Here is a 13437-nt window from a genome sequence, read left to right as displayed (position 1 = left end):
ACTCGAGGCCTCCGCGCATTCGACGGCAGTTTCGTGGTCCAATAACGAAAAGCCCGGAGCGCCGTTGCGCTGCCGCGGACTATCGCGGGAGGATATCCAGCGGATACGCGTGCCGCGGAACTTTTGTTGCGGAACTCTCTGCGGAACGAACGTCGTAAAGCCGCTTACGTATTGCGCGCTCCTCCTCGCCGCGATTCCGTGGAGCGGACCCTCTGCCAGAACCGTCGACCTACTTTTATCCGCGAACGATCTCTCCGCTCAGCCCTCGGCTCTGTCATTTCGTATCCCGGGGCTGAACAGGTTTACGTTTCATCAGGATCGGTTGCTGGACAGCTACGGTAAATTACATGCGGCCTCCACAGTGTTCCAGGATCCATTGGAAATGACGCAAGATGGTCTCAACTCTTTCCGCTCGAGAAGTGTACCTCACTCGTCACTTGATTTCACACAGTACAATTGTAAAATTTGATATTTAACACGTTAAATGCCTTGGAATTACTATAGTTCACTCAATGAAACGATGATTATTCGAAAACATTTCTATATTGTAAATAATGCCAGCTAATGTGGTGGCTTTTAGCTAAATGAACTTGCAATACTGACAATGTAATTCAATCAAGTGATTTAACGTTATATTTCTTTCATTTCGAATCTTTTGCTTTATGAAATCATGCGGCGTTCAACGTGTTAATATTATACTTTGCGTTAATTTGAGAAATATTGGAATAAAACAGCTTTGTTCCTCAGTGTACGTGTGATTTCTCATCGAGTTAGCTTCACGAAGTATCGTCTTTATCTCATCAGAATGTTGGAAGATTTCCAATGAGAAACTTCTGAGTGCAGAGGTTAACTCTTTCGTTGCTACTACTGTTATTATTATTGCTAAAAGTTATTAGTATTACTTGAGGAAATTTTTTTTCTGGTAACATGGCTGACTCTAGCAAAAGGGTTAAGTCCCAAATACACACTGGGACCTACGGCGACGCAGAAATCGCGACAAGCGATGGTTTTGAGTCTTCTTGAGTTTCATGGTACGTGTCGCTCGAAGAAAAGTGAGTTGCACTCAGAGATGATTATTCCATTAAGACAACTCGTTTCGACTGGATAGAAGTTTTGATGAGTTTATTTGGGAGTTAAAGCGTCGAAGGAAATTGTTGGACAATTTATTGTTAGGTTATTACTTAAATTTATGAGAATATCTTGTTTGAAATTCTTAAGCTGAAGAAGTTTGCGATGATTTATTAGCGATTATTTGTAGTTGGAGCTGATAAAGCTAATTCGGTTTATCTAATCTTCGCATCTGCGTCGCAGAATTCTTGGAACGAAAAGTTTCTATTGGTTTGATGATTCGTAATCGAACCATTGTTTATTGGACTTGTGAATGCAGTGGAAGGTGTGTCGTTGGCTACTTTGTTTCCCTTTTTATCTGTTAATCTCGATGATGAAAGCGATGGAGGATGAGTCTAAGAATTAACTCTTTGTTAGAACGTTCGAGCTAAGATTGAACTTTCGTCTAAAGATAGACGGCGTGTTACACGCTGTATCTATTATCCGAACGATTAACTGCGAAAAATATTTGTTCGCGAGACATGTCCCTCTAAAAAAGCTCCAAAAGCTAGTGAACGTGCCACGAGCAAATTAATTAAATCCCTCCCACGACACGCCTATAGCACTAGAGCCAAGAAGTTCGCGTGTCTATGGAACACGTTAATTACTGCGACACAGGTACGTACCGAAAGCCTATCTTAGAAAAACAGCTGTTTCCTCTAGCCTCTGTTCTAGTCTCAACGCGATCGGCGTTTGCTTCACTGGCGATCTTCATTGTTACAATGTTTTATTAAACCCATTCTTTGCAAAACGCGAATGAGATTCAAGAAAAGAATCGCTGTCTACAACTTTTACCATGCGTTGCAACTTTATATATAAACACACGTGAAAGTAGTTTAATTTTCTACTGCAAGGTACAAAACGTTGATCGTCAAAAACGCGCGATGCCGCAGTGCGTCCGCCTGTGGACGAAACCTCAAATTCGACTACTCGTAAAACGAAAATTGAAAACGATGTCCATTCCAAACACAACAATTTTCCACAAATAAATTCCGTTTCTCTATTTATATAACGTAGAATTCAAGACGCAAAATACCCGTCATTGATAAAACATAATATCCCCATAATGTAAGAAAAATCTAACCATATGTTTAGCTCTATATCTTACAGCTTCTGTCTCAAGCATTTTGTTTGCATCACTGATACTCTTTACTCTTTAACCCTTTGAAGACCAACTCGCGAACAAATGATTTAATCAGTCGAATAGCAAGAGATCAGAACGTAGTTTTCTTTCAACACTTTGACTGCCACGTCACCCGAATGAGGGTGACATTATATTTTACAGAAACGTGGACATTAATTTCTTTCATGACGCATCGAACGAACCGAGTTTTGTTGGATATATGAGATATAAGAAACATAGTGGAGCAGTTATTAAGAAGAATCTTGGTTTCTTAGTTTCTGGTTAATGAAGAATGTTTCGAGTACACGAAAGTTTTGATGAATGTTTACGTGGCAAAGTGTTAATTCTATTAATTAAGCAGTCGACATGTAATTTAGCTTCATACGTTGAAGGTTTTGTACGTTTCGAAGAATCTTCGTCCGCAGAGGGTTAAGTTATTAAGTTTTCCCCAGAAAACGACCGTTCGGTCGTGTTAATCTATTGAACGCCGATAAAACTCGGCTCCCCGTAGATTCCTGAAAAGGAGAAGCTCGAAGCGCGTGTTGCCTTTCGATCGTCCGCGTCATAAACTCGTTGCTGAAATGTTCCCTATCGCGAGGCATGGGCTGCACGAAAGCAAAAGCTGCAGCGGTGGAAGAGGAACAGGAACGGAACGAAACGGGGTGGCTCGGGAGCCGCCGGTGACCTAGAGATGTCACTGGGTTAGCGTGCCCATGGGCCATCTATAACCCTGATACCGGTGATACACACTCGGCTCTGCCCTGTCATAGGCTGGCATGCAGCCCTGCAGATACACCGGCGCATCTACATACGGACGTTTCGCGTTCCACTTAACCGTTCTTCTGCATCCTAGGCCTGCACGCAAAGCTTGAACCGCTTCCAATTGACAACAGGGACTCGATCCCTGGCGCACGGGCCAGCCATTTCTGGAATTAACGTCTCTACTCGTCGATAGTTACAAGGATCGTCGCAGAATCTTTCGATCCTGGAGGTGATCTTTTTTTTTTGGTCCTCTGAACAACGGGAACATTGGTTTTATTGATACTTGACGAGCTGGTTGCTCCAGATCACGCAAAATTGAAGCGTATTAGTGAAAGAGAGGAAAGTCGAGACTTATTCCTCATTAATGATCTTATATTTCATATTATTATGATTTCTCTGGAAATCTTTGCACTCGGAGGTTCCTCCACTAGAAATATTTAATATTTTCCGATGAGTGAGATTTTATAATTTCATCATTTTCACTGAGAGCCGCCTCTTCAGTGCAAAGGGTTAATCTAGACATTTTTTTCCGAAATCGGTGTCGCCAATATGGCCATTTTTCTGAATACAGTATTATTTCACTATCGAGAATTATTGTATTTATTATTCTTTACAGAATTTATATTCAACAAAACACATCAACTTCAATAAATAATTTTAATATCCATATATTTATTATAAACCACCCATAGAAAAATAATTTGCTTCTAGTTGGTAGTCACCCGAAAAATGTGCCGATCGTAAAGGATTAATTTTGATTGAGATTAAACTCTCTTTCGAGATTAACAACCTACACGATTAATACCACTGCAAAATTAAACATAACGCGATCCAACGTTAAATCTCGCTTCCGTTCCACTACATTCGTCAAAGTTATCAGTGACCGTCGCACGGACTCTGTCTAGCGACTCCCGGCCGTTGCGTCGGTCCCGTCTGTGCCATCCGCGACAAACCGGTCGTCATTATAGTCCCCGGCTCTAGAAAGAACACATGCGCCATAATAAATTAGCGCGTGCGGACTGCGGATCGATAAAACGAATCGCTTAGCGGCGGGCACACGTTCCAGAAAACAGAAACCGGGAGGCCGGGAAACGCGGGGACTCTGGGATACCGAGTCGGTAAACCGGCCGGATGGACGTTTATTTCGAGCCGACGCACGATCCGGCCGCCTCTGGACAAACCCAAAAAATCGACTATTCGCATAACGAAAATCGAAGGTTACCAATCTGTCGCTAAGTGATCCCTGCTATACAAAATGATTTTCATTTGAAAAATAACAGTTTTCTGCAAATAAATTCCGTTTCTCTATTACTATAACATTGGAATCGAAACGCGACATATCCATTGTCGATGAAAAAATTTCATAATATCCTCATAATGTAAAAAGAAACATAACCGTCATATATTGAGCTCTATACCTTACAGCTTTTGTCTGAAGCATTTGTTCGTATCACTCCTACTTTTTCAGTTATTGAGTTTTGTTCAGAGCCAGTCGCCTGTCGACGAAACCCCAAAATTCGACTATTCACGAAGATTGAAAGTTACCTATGAATTGCTAAGTAGTCATTGCCGAACAAAATGATTTTCATTTGGAAAATAACAGTTTTCTGCGAATAAATTCCGTTTCTCTGTTTCTGTAACGTTGGAATCGAAATGCAAACTACCCATTGTCACTGAAAGAACTTCATATCCCCAAAATGTAGACAAAAATCTAACCACCATATGTTCAGCCCTATACCCTACAACTTTCGTCTCAAACATTTGTTTGTATCGCTCATGCTTTTCAAGTTTCGTCCAGAAAACGGCCATTTTGCCGTAGTTTGCGATGGGACGGAACGACGGGACGCGTTTCCCCTGCTGTTCTTTCCGCGACCCCTTCTCCTTCGTCTTCGTTTCCCGAGGACGAAACGGAGTGGAACAATGACCCGTTCGTTCCGACGGGACCGGACCGGGAACAATGATTCTCCCATTACCGGTTGCAGCTTTATTTAAAATCCGCTCGGCTCGGACTGCATTGTCACCGCGGCCCGGAGCGCGCTGGACCGCGAATTCGCCGCGTTTTTTTCAACGCGCGAGTTAACTCCGTGGCTCGCCTCTCGCGGCTAAACACTCCTTACGACCATTGTCCGCGACGATGGAAATGTTCGGTCCCCGCGCGAGCGCGGGCGGCTGGAATTGCGTTGGCTGATGGAATCGAGTTTGGAGTCGGTGATAGTAGTATTGGTAATATTGGTCGGCGCGAGGAAAGTAATCGTGATTCCGTGATATTTACGTAGAATGTCACTGTGCGGGAATCGTAAGAACTCGCGTGTTTCAACAAATCTAGAAACTACAGTAAATAAAAATAAAGACTCGCAATGAAAATTTCAAACAGAATTCGACAAGCATAAATATTGCTGAATTCTTGTACCTTAAAGCAAGCGTGGACACGATATCACTAGAATTTGTCTCCCTGTTCAATGAATTATTGACAAAGTAGAGCAAGGGGTTAAATTCAATGAATATTTCTACTTATCAATACTGAAGTCAACAAGGTTATTATCACTCTCCATCTTCGCTTCTCGTTTATCTCCTGAAATTTTCATCGAATTCGCAGGCAATCCATCTTGTACGAACAATATCGAATTCTCCGAACAGCGGCTTTCGAACTAATTACCGGTGAGAACGAGAAAGGAAAAAGTTTGGAAAATGGTGGAAACTCGCGGGAACTTCGATTCGACTTTCACCCGGTCGCGGGCGGTGCGCGGAAAAATTCAATTTCCCTCGGCCGCGTCGAACGAACGCGCGTCGCATGTTCCCCGACTACTTTGTCGTATTCCCGAGCAGCCGCTTTAAGCCACGCGACACCGTTTCTAATTACGCGGCCCCGCTCAATTACCGGAGAATCGCGCGAGGCTCACGGTTACCGGTGGAAACGAGCGTCCGATTTCCAAGCTTCTCCGTTGGCAATTTGTGCGTCCCGATTTGCACGCGTGACGCGACCGGGAACGTGACCCGCGCGCATGATTCTCCGCGTATTGCATTTTTTCCCTAGCCCCCGACCTCAACGAATATTGCACGTCTCGTGTTTCATATGGCGTCGAATTTATCGGGGACAGAGTTAACGAGAAAACATTCTGTTCGTTGATTCTTGCGAGAGTAAAAATTTGCGTTTCGTTTCATTAGAAAGTAGACCGAAATATATTTGAAACGTGTTCATTTGCATTGACGTCGACGTTGAAACAATAGAAACAGACTTTAAGTTAAAATATATTCCTTCGATCACGAAGCTTAATACTTAATAAACATTACAGCTATCGAAACTAATTCCAAAAACAGTACGATTCAAATATTACACGCTGAAAATCAACGAGTTTCGTTAACATTCCTAATCAAACATGAATCGCAATATCACTTCCACCGGGTTCCCGAAATCGAATAATTCCCTACGGAAGAAGTAAGCTGGATGAAAAATTCATAATCCCGTCGAATGGATCGCCAACATTTTTAAGAAACAAAGCCGGCAATTTCCCTTTTATTCGTGGAACAAAAAGCGAGATCCTCCTCCGAGTGTCTTTTAACCGTAAATATCAGCCGGAATATTTTCCCTCGTGCACGGCGGAGCGAGAGGGAAAAAAAGGGGTATCGCGGCGCAGGCGAACGGGGGAACCGGAAACCGTCGGGTGAACGAGGCCATTGTTTCCACCGGTCAACAGTGTTAATTTTCTCCGGGAGCTTGACGAGGGCCGAGCCGGCCGGACAGCGAGCAGAACGAACGGACAGAAATTCCCCGTGCATCATTGTGTTCGCTGGTAAACATTCGCTCGTAAGCGAATCGCATGGAGAGGCAAATTGGGTGCACCGGCCAGTCGATAATTCGCTGGTACGCGAAATTTTGTTGTTCTTCCTCTCGAATCCCACTCGTCCTGTCCCCCTCTCGCTCTTTACGTCTGTTTTCCGTCTCCCTTCCGCTCTTCGGCCTGCGGGAAGCACGGCCGAAGTGGTTCGCGAGACGAAAGGGTGATCGAAGTTGACGAGCGGATCAAATAGATTTCGAGCCGGCGGCCATTAATATTAATACCCGCCCTACCCCGATCGGGATAGATTGCTCGGGGTAAATCGCCGGTAATCTCGCCAAGTTCTACTCCCCATGAATATGCAAAGTCCCGCGATACCGCGTAAACGAGTGTTGCGTTGCGTCCCGCCGCGAGACGTGCACGCTGGCGCCGCCATTGCCGTCCGCCGTCCATCTTGCGCGACGCGCAAAATGGCAGCTGGCAGACCTAACTCTTTATGTTCGCAGATGATTGAGCATATCACGTACGATACAATTTAAATAAATCGCATGGTTTCTCTTTTGGTTTTCCCTTTATAGGTAAATCTAGATTTATTTTTTGGAAATCTTGACTATCGTACCTGGTAACCTCAATCTTTATGGATTCATTGTCTCTTCCAAAAATCGTTCATATATATTATCAGCACAATGTCTACATATTCTCAATTCCCATTTGAAACTTCGGAACTTCACATGTCATGATCCTTAATATTTTCCGCAATACTCAAATTTTAATTCTAAATTCATCCGGACATCCGAAGCAGCCTATCTTACAAGCTTCAGTATATCAAACTTCCATTACTTCGAATGCACGACAAATCATTCCCCGAACATCCAGTTTCACGGACAATTACTCCAACGACGGGACGAGTACGTATAACTAGGATCGAGTTCGAGGGCGGCTCGATTTCTTCATAGAATTTCCAAGCAGCTGAAGATCCAGAGGTCGAAGAGGCAGGCGCGGGAGCTGGGTAGGCGGGAGGAGGTCGTAAAACGCGGAAACGCAGAAATTCGGCCCCCTAATGAAACCATAGATCTCGTTTCTGGAGTGGTTCGAGGAGCGTGGTCCTCGTTACCCGGTGCCGGGTTCTCCGTTCGATGCTTCCGGTCTCTCCGCCTCTCTTTCTGGCCCATTGGCCAAGTCGGGGGCGGACAGCCCCGTGAATTCCGCTAGCAGGCTCGCGTCAGCCCAAATAGACCCAGGCCGCGGTACACACGTACGCGGCAGTAATCCAGGAATTTCTAATAAGCGTGCGCCCCACTTTCGGAATTCATTTCGACGTTACTGCTGCTGCTGCTGCTGCTGCTGCTGCCTCAACAAGACTCGCCTCGCGGGAACGCGGATAATGAATTTGGATCTCGTGGCAGCGGCAGCTTACGGAGGTGTCCCGGCCCCGTCCCGACTTCTTCACCCGGAAGCCAGACAGCGGCTCGATAATTATTTCGTCGTCACCGTGTTGGAACCTGTCGGGGACCTGTCGGACGGATCATTCTTTCCACGGATCGTGGAATCGGCTTTTGTCACTTTCGGGGACGGCTGGATGGGCCGAGAAATCTAGGCGATCGGGAGAACTAGATCACGAGAATTTACACTTCTCTGTTTGTCCTATGGAAAGGATAGACTGGTACTTTCTTTTTTATTCAATTGTGAGTGTTTAGAACTTTTGAAGTAACGTTACAAAGTCAAAAGCTTCAAAGTTTCGGAGTTCCAAAATCCCAAATTCCGGAAGTTACAATAGTTTGATGCTTTGCTGTTTATCGAATTGTGAATGTTTGGAACTTCTGAAGTTGCAACGTTCCAAATTGTAAAATTCCAAAGTTCCAAAATTCCAAATTTCTAAAGTTTCAAAATCCCAAAATCCCAAAGCCCTGACGCTGCAAAATCTCGAAGTCCCAAACCTCTAAAGTTCCAAAGCTCCAGAGTTCCAAAATCCCAAATTTCTAAAATCCCAACGTTCCAAAGTCCCAAAGTCCAAAAGTCTCGACGGCCCAGAATCTCAAAGTCCCAAACATCTACAGCTTCAAACTCGCGAACCCCTAAATTTCCATTCAATTACAGTCCTCCCGAGTCACTCGCAAATCGAATTCCGAACGCTAAATACACCCCTCGCTGGAGTAACCTTGTACACATCCCACCGAAAAAGTTCCAGCACTTCGTACATTTTTCTCCGTCAAACACTGCATTTTCCCTTCTTGACATTTCCCTCTAACATCCACCCCAACGTACACGTTCGGATGTCCCTGTTCTCCCAACCCGCCTCGCGTAAGCACCCACCTACAGGTATACAACGTCCCGATTTCGACCGGAAGTAGGGCTCGAAGAATCGAATTCCCGCAGCCGAGACGCGCGTTCGACGAGCCGACGAAGCGCGACGGAAGGCAAACAAATCCGAGAGAAAGGAGATTTCCCGTCCTCGCTGGGGTCTTTTCACGAGACAAGACTTTTCTATCCGGCGTCTCGTCTTCGGGCCATTAGGAGGAGCTGTTATGCTCGTCCTCGGGAAATCGCTCGTTTCCCAGGGAATATATTTCTCTCCTAGATCTATCTCTCCCTTTTTCTTCCCCCCTCCCCCCTCCCTCTCTCTTTCTCTCTCTTTTCCTCTCCTCGAGGTATAGATTCCCGCGGCTCGCAAACGACTCGCTAAGAAATTGAAAGCCCTGTTCCCGTTTCCCGCGGGTAGGTACCCGAGACGGATATCGGAACGGGAACGAACTATTATGGAGCGAGCCGACAATTATTTCTTATTTGCGGAGAGTCCCTCGGGATAACAACCGCGAGCATAATGGAAGACGGGACGCGAAAGCTTCTTTCTGGCTCCGTCCCCGGCTCGAACTGTTACCGAGCTCTCCGCGCCATTATCCCGATCGAGTGAAATCTTACCCTCTCGCCGCGTCCCTTACTCCTCGTTTACAGATCATTTGCGGAACGTTCCTGTCGAATCGAAAGTATTTCGTTGCTCGAGAAATCGTTAGGTTGCACGTGTAACTCGTGAAATTTACTGCTGAACTATTCGAGGTCTGTTCGATCATTGGAGCTGTGTAGTGAAACTTGTGACGATAACTCTTCTTTCGTTTACGAGTTAGAATCAATGGATATGTTAATAAAAATATTTGCAGTTTGGAAAATAAATTGTATCGTGAAGGTACAGCATACGTTTGATCACTGTAGGGGTCTCATACTGCAGTCGCCATTTTTATTAGAAAATTCATTGAAAAATTTCCACTGGCAAGTAGTTATTTTTTAAAAAGGATATTGATAATATGTGATATATTAAATGGAGCCCGGAATAGTCGAATACTTGCCAGTTATTTTTTAGTACAGATCACCCGTGTCGCGCGACACATTCGAATCGAATTTTTCACCGGTGATCCCGTCGAACTCAATTTCCCACTTGGCTGTTGCAGCCGAGCGATGATCCGTGAACTGGGAATGTAGACGGAAGGGCGGAAAAGCGGATCTGCCCCTCGCAGCATCGAAGGAAGGGCCTTTCCTCCACCTCCGCCATCATCTTCGCCGATACCTCACCCTCGAACCGTCTTTAACCACCGCATCGACTTGGACACTGTGAGTATAACCGGCGCTGAAGTTCGACGAACCGTGAAATCCATATCTCGCGATCCGTTACCTTAAACTCCACATGCCCAAATAAAAAATCTACCAAGCGAAACTTCTACGAAGCACAAAATTAGGATCACTTGAAAACAATCTGCTTTACAAGAATCAACTGAATCCTCTACCATATTTTCGCTTCATCAATAATAAAAACTACATTCCATCAATCTTTCTCAACGCAGCTGCATCCTCATCCTCTCAAGGACACCTCTGAATCGGAAAAAAGTACAAAAAGCTGATCCCTGGCGTGTCTGCTCCCATTTTCCCAGTAATATTCCAAATGCAGCAGCAGAGTTAATTCCCCAAAAAAGCAGGAGAATCGCTCGAACCTCGCTGTCCTCTCGATTCTTCTCTATACCGGAAGTTCCTTCACCCCTTCGCTCGCGAGAGCGTACAGCAGCGCGCAGCGGTGGATCGCACGCGCGACGATAGAGCGTGAAAACGCGTCGGCGGATCCGCCGCACGGGAAACGAATAAAAGAATCGCCGGCACGTAACGAGCGCGGCGCGACCCAGTTGCGGGATTCCTTTCGGAACAAAAAGGAGGAGGACAGAGGGAAAGTGGGGAAAAAGCTGGGATCGAGCGCCGAAAAGTTCATTACGCGGTCACGGTTCCTCTCGGGTTCTCTCAATCCCGTCTTCCGTCGCGATCGCTCCCTCGGCCGCGTGTTCCGCGCGGAGTTCCTGCCCCTCCGCGGAAAATGGCCGCCGCGGCCGGCTCAAGGGACGAATTAGCATTGACCGGGGCTAGAGAGCCGTGCCTGGTAAGTAACTAATTGGTCCGGGGGGCAGGGAAGCGGATCGAACGACGCGGAATCAAAGCCAGGCCCTCTTGTGCGGGCCGACGATCTAATTGGTGCTCTCCTGGACGAGCATTCGTCGCGGCGAACCCGCGAGTCAATTAACCAGTTACCTGTCATCGACGAGTATACTCGTCACGACGAAATCCCGATATTTCGTGTTACTACCAGTCGCGAAGAATCGGCAGCGTGCTTTGTTACGACGCGTATACTTCGTCGCGAAGAGTTGGCAACATGTTTTGTTATTACGAGTATGCTCGTCGTGAAGAATTGGCAATATGCGTTGATATTACGAGTATACTTGTCGTGAAGAATTGGCAATATGCGTTGTTATTACGAGTGTACTCGTTACAAAGGAATGGCAATATTTTGCCATTGTATTGTTACTAATAGAACATTCATCGGGGGGAAGAGTAGTTACCAGAGAGCAGTTGGTATTTCGCAATTTTACTGAATACCAAAATACACTTGTATTTCAAGGTGTTTAAAGTATTCAGAGAACGAGACGAATTAGGACGAACAAATAGAAAAATATATAGAAAAACTACGTATAGGTTTGAATTTAACTTGGATGGACGTAGACGAGAAATTCAGTCTTTAAGAGTCTCATAGACTTTGGAAACGAATAGAACGATTGGAAATTGTTTCCGAAGGATCTTCTTGGAATGTTTGCTTACCAAGTATGTAAGAATAAATGTGATGAAGCTGATTTTCTCGAAGGCTCGGAATTCAGTTCGCTCAGCGTGTTCGACTGCATCTCGCGCTTTCCGCTTAAAGGTGCCAGGAGTAAAAATAATTTCTCTTTCAGTCCGTCGTCTTTAATACAGAATATATTTACGCCCGTCAGGCTTCGAGTATATTGTATCAATTATATCGAAGTACTTCCATTTACTAAAAAAAAAAATGAAAACAAAAGAGAAGAAAAGAAAAGAATGTATCAGAAATGTCCGTTGGCGGAGGATATCGACGCGTTTCTCGGTTTGAGTAAGAATTGCGCGCGAGAATGGCCGGTCGATCCAGTTAGGGGCGCGCGTTGAATGTAAATAAAGGGAAACGTCGGCGATTATTTAAATTCGCGGGAGTATCGGGGAAACGGGCGGCGGTCGCGCGAATAAATCAGCCTCGCCCTCGGCGGAGCGAATCGTTCGATAATTAATTACCCGGCCGCTGCGTCGACGGCTGAGGAAATCCCGTTGCGCGCGCGGGACCCGCGTGCGTTTTTATGTTAATTTCGCGAACGAGTATCGCGACATCGTAATTCCTTTCCGTAACGCGCGAGATCTACCGCCGCGATTTCGCGTACGGCCAAGTCAGACGCTAATCGGAATCGACACGGAAACCGCTCGCAAAGCGTAATCGCGCCTTCCGGATCGTCGTAATGCGTATTTTCCAGTGGCCAACGCTTGCGAGCAGCTGGCCACTTTGATCCGCGAGCGGGACTCGAATTAAACATCCGAGGAATTGAAAAATATTCGCGGAATGAAGTATGATGAAAGGAGTCTGATCATTGCTAGGTGTTTCTACTTGCTGGTACTGTAAGGTTTCGTTTACATGTTTCTAAATAGGTGACAGATTTCATGGATTCTTCGAATCCTTCATTTTCAAAATATATTTGCGAATAATGCTGTAGAATGCGTCTGATCATTGCTAGATGTTTCTACTTGCTAATACTTGAAAGGCTTCATTTATGCGTTTGTAAATGGAAGACGTTCCGGGTTCCTCTAATTTTAATCTTCAGAAATATTTGCGAAGTGTACAACGAAACGTGTCTGATCATTGGTAGGTGTTTCTACTTGCTAGCACTGAAAAATTGCAATCTTCGATTGATATGAGCTGGTTGTTGAAACAAAGTCTACGAAACTGGTAATTACGTTTACAGATTGTTGCAAAAATACGTGGGTATTTAATATTTCAAATTGTGATTGCTTCGTTATCCTTTATTAGTAGCCATTCCACTCTTTGCTTCGGGTGCTATTACAAAAAGCTGTTGCGAGTTGTGTAATTAAACATATAATATGAAACAGCATGAAATATGTTGAAACGGTAACATACAATGTTCCATTGTTCAGTTTTCCCCGCGTGTCCTCTGCTTTCTGTAGATAACATAGTTTTACAATTCGTCTAAAGTTTCCTTCGTTCGAGTAATTATTATATTCAAATTCATTCGACGTCCGCGAGGTTGCTCGATCCCATTCGAATAATCGTGGCCCAGTCATCAG

At 45.1% G+C, this 13437-nt stretch overlaps 1 protein-coding gene across 2 annotated transcripts in view; it reads left to right on the top strand.

Moving 5' to 3' along the window:
- Positions 1 to 13437, top strand: part of LOC116435127 (acetylcholinesterase) — a 102908-nt gene that overhangs the window by 45777 nt on the left and 43694 nt on the right. For both annotated transcript variants that reach the window (XM_031994360.2, XM_031994361.2), the window contains exon 2: positions 10212 to 10371. The gene's annotated coding sequence lies outside the window, so the exon portion shown is untranslated. The remainder of the gene's footprint in view (positions 1 to 10211; positions 10372 to 13437) is intronic.

Source organism: Nomia melanderi, chromosome 4, assembly GCF_051020985.1.
Source record: "Nomia melanderi isolate GNS246 chromosome 4, iyNomMela1, whole genome shotgun sequence".
NCBI classification, from domain to species: domain Eukaryota; kingdom Metazoa; phylum Arthropoda; class Insecta; order Hymenoptera; family Halictidae; genus Nomia; species Nomia melanderi.
The sequence above is the reverse complement of the archived record's forward strand: the minus strand, read 5'-3'. Positions and strand labels throughout refer to the sequence as shown.